The sequence below is a fragment of the Chrysochloris asiatica genome, unplaced genomic scaffold, assembly GCF_000296735.1.
Source record: "Chrysochloris asiatica unplaced genomic scaffold, ChrAsi1.0 scaffold00032, whole genome shotgun sequence".
NCBI classification, from domain to species: domain Eukaryota; kingdom Metazoa; phylum Chordata; class Mammalia; order Afrosoricida; family Chrysochloridae; genus Chrysochloris; species Chrysochloris asiatica.
The window spans coordinates 21,485,630-21,489,668 of NW_006408550.1; the positions used below are offsets into that span (position 1 = coordinate 21,485,630).

The 4,039-nt window shown below is 42.3% G+C and overlaps 1 pseudogene; it reads left to right on the plus strand.

The window, feature by feature from the left end:
- The first annotated feature begins 305 nt into the window (after positions 1-305).
- LOC102836535 lies at positions 306-1,077 on the plus strand (annotated as a pseudogene).
- Positions 1,078-4,039: the final 2,962 nt, after the last annotated feature.

A 4,039-nucleotide genomic window follows, 5' to 3' on the forward strand; every position in this document is an offset into this window, starting at 1 on the left:
AAAGAAACCATGCTTAGAAATTTGAGATGGTATGCATTCACATAAAATTCATACATTTCACTTTGCTTGTGCTAGCAACCCCAAAGATACATCCTAGGAAGGGTAATTTAAATGGAGTCATGGTGTGGGGGGACTCAAGAACACATAAAGCAAGGAGAAACAGAGCACTAATCTTAGATTGTCCTGAAAATGGATAAAACACAGTATACAAAAATGAAAGAAATATAAATACCTTAAAAAAAAGCCTTGTCGGTTGCTTCTTAATTTTTTTTCTTTTTCAAAAAGCGATGTAAGGTGGTACTGACCTTCAGTGTCTCGGCTCTAACGCAATGGCTCCTGGGAGTTAGTTCTTCGTAGGGTGGAACTGGAAGATGAACAGGAGAAAGAAGGTTTTAAGGGAACTCATCACCACTCTGAATACCGCCAATGTGCCGGCCGATACCGAGGTTGTCTGTGCACCCCCTTCTGCCTACATCGATTTTGCCAGGCAGAAGCTAGATCCCAAGATTTCTGTGGCTGCTCAGAACTGCTACAAAGTAACTAATGGGGCCTTCACGGGGGAGATCAGCCCTGGCATGATCCAAGACTGTGGAGCCACCTGGGTAATCCTGGGGCACTCGGAAAGAAGGCATGTCTTTGGAAAGTCAGATGAGCTGATTGAGCAGAAAATGCCCCATACCCTGGCAGAGGGTCTCGGAGTAATCGCCTGCATTGTGGAGAAGCTAGATGAGAGGGAAGCTGGCATCACTGAAAGGTCATTTTCGAGCAAACCAAGGTCATCGCAGTTAATGTGACCGACTAGAGCAAGGTCGTCTTGGCTTATGAGCCTGTGTGGGCCATTGGTACTGGCAAGACTGCAACACCCCAGCAGGCGCAGGAAGTACATGAAAAGCTCAGGGGTGGCTCAAGTCCAGTGTCTCTGATGCAGTGGCTCAAAGTACTCGTATCATTTATGGAGGTTCTGTGACCACAGCCACCTGCAAGAAACTGGCAAGCCAGCCTGATGTGGATGGCTTCCTGGTGGGTGGTGCGTCCCTCAAGTCTGAATTTGTGGACATGATGAATGCCAGACAATAAGCCCCAACCATTTCCTGACCCCTTCCTCCTGAGCCAGAGACTAGACAGCCCAGAAGCCTATAACTGACCCCCACCGCCACCACCACATGCTTCTGATGGTGTCACCTGCCCCCTCTCCTGACCTAATCCAAACTGTACCTTCCTTTACCATTTACACCTTCACTTGTAATGGTTGGGACCAGGCCAATCACTTCTCCACTTACTGATAATGGTTGGAACTAAACATGTCACCTGGGTGGCTTCTCGTTGGCTGAGAGGTGGAAGGGGTGGAGCTTGTCCATTGATCCCCCCTCAGTCCCCAGTGAGAATGGGAGAGAAAGCATCCTTCTCTTCCCCTCTCACACCAGAGACTGGGGGTGCTACCCTCTCCCACGATTCCAGCACCTGTGTGTGGTGTGTGTATGAGCTGACCCATATGTGGAAGAAATAAACAATGGGCACTAAAAAAAAAAGCAACCAAGATGATTATAAATAGGAGAAAGATGAGGCTATTTCTGCTAAGGAAACTGATAGGGGTTTCCAATGCACTGTTGTTTTGTGAATGTGGGTGTAAATACATTGTCCTTTCAGAATGCACTGCAAGATGCCTTTCCTGTCAGAATAGAAGATCATTTTGCTTCTTGAATCACAATCACTAGCAATTGTATTATGCAAGAGAATACTATTATATAAACTGATAGTTATAAAGTCAACATCTACATTGAAAGATACGTTTTTATGAATGTTTGAATTATCTTCATACTATACAGTAGATTCTAAACCCGATGCCTCTAGAGCTGTATACAGCAGCACAATTAAGTTATTATTTTTAAATTTGTTATTAGTTCCTGGTTGAAGAGCTGGACATACAGAGAGAGTTCTAGAAATCTTAGTGCTGACAGTCTGGCTGTGAGTGGCTGTATTTAGATAGAGCTTGGACACCTTTATTCTTCTGGGTGTTACCAGTGCAGGTAGTAACTCTTAGTGTCCTTTGAAAAACATGGCAGATAACTCCCTAAAAGCTCATAGATGGTGACAGTGTATAGTGACAGATTTTGACCACCCTTCAACATATCCCTCTGAACATTTTATTTAAGTTCTTTATATACCAACATGGCTCCAGGCTCAAGAAAAGCCACAGTAGTCATTTGAGATACTTGGTAACAGTGTTCTTAATTCATTAAGAATGGGAATGTGTTCTGTGTGCTAACTGAACCATCTCTTTGAGGTTCAGAATCTTTGTCCTAATGTTGCCTCTGGGGTAGATCTGTGCCATCACAGGCATGGTAGAAATAACATGGTCTTGGTGGAGCCTGTTTTCCTCAGAGTGATTTGAATGAGATTTCTTGGTTGCTTCCTACTCTTGACATTCTAAAAACTTGGGAAGTTCTCAATTTACATATAATCTGGAGTACATTTGGAATTGGGTAACAGGCTTATGAATGCTGTTCATTTTGAAGAGGACTGAGGGGAAGAGGTTTGGCATTAACTTTACTCCCATAAAGGAGTTCTGGTAGCATGCAGTCTTTTTTCCATCCTAAATTTTAGAGCTTATAGGCAATAAGAATAGATGCAAAATCCATGCTTCAAGTCTGCCAGTTAAAGAACAAACATCCTAATCATTGAATACTTGAGGAAGTCAGTAATACACAAATGCATCTGTTTTGCATTTTATTAACAGCATCAAAGGCATTTTTACAGGGTTTTCTGATTTTTGCCTTTAGCTTTAGAAGTATTAAATAGAATTTTGAAATGAGCCTTTATTTTTGAAATGTATCTGGCTGACATGGAAGGACATTTGAAAGGTATTTATTTGGAAACTGATTGGATTTTTGTTTCCATGCTGCTAATTCAAGTTCTAATTCTAGAAAGTCATGAAAACTTTAAACTTATTTACTCTATGGTATGGTAGGATCTTGAATTTTTTTCTACCTATCATATTTCAGTGATGCTATAGATTGAATTGTGCTCTCCCAAAACATGTGTTGAATTCCTGTTGCCTATACCCGTGGAGTCATGGTGCAGCACCGCTGGTTAATGCACTAGACCACAAGGTCAATTTGAATCTCAAGGTCACTGGTTCAAACCCACCAGTTGCTCCTCGGAAATTCTACACAGAGTCGCTATGGATTGGAACCGGCTTGATGACGCTCAACAATAACAACATACTTTTGCATGGAGTCCTGGTGTTGTGCTGTGGGATGATGCACTAGATCGCAAGGTCAGTTTGAATCACGAGACCGGCAGTTCAAACCCACCAGTCGCTCCTGGAAACCCTATATAGGGTCATTATGACTCAGAACTGACTTGATGCCACTTAACATCAACATTCCCATGGGTAAGGACCTCTGGTGATATAATGGTTAAAGGGCTTAGCTGCCAACCAAAATGTGTCCGTATGGACTTACCAGATGCTTTGCAGGGGAAAGATGTGGTCGTATGCTTTTAGAAAAAGTTTTTACAGAATTCTTCCCTTTCCTATAGGGTCACTAGGACTCATATGGGGCAATCCTGTTTCATCCTATAGGGTCAACATGAGTCAGCATTGACGACAGCAGTGTTGAGTTTTTTTCTTTGACTTATATATACCCATGGATCCTGTTTGGAAATAGTGGTTTTATTTTATTAAGTTACTGTTGTAGCAGAGCAGGATGGGAATTAAAACTACATGACATACTAGCTTATCCCAGCAATATTGGCACTCACCAAAAATGTGTATTCAGTTCATTGCAGTGTGATTCACGAGAGCAAAAAGATGGAAGGAAGCAGCTACCACTACCAACCATTCTGACCAAGATCACAACCAAGGGTCCCAGACATAGTGGAAGAAAAATGTAAAACTAAAAATCAAATTCACGAAAAAGACCAGGCTATGGCTCTAAGACAGTCTCTGGCCTGTTATTGAAGCCATTTCTGGAGAACACCAGTCCGTCCAACACTAGATAAACAATAGCATGGAAAAGAAACATGTTTCTTAGAACAG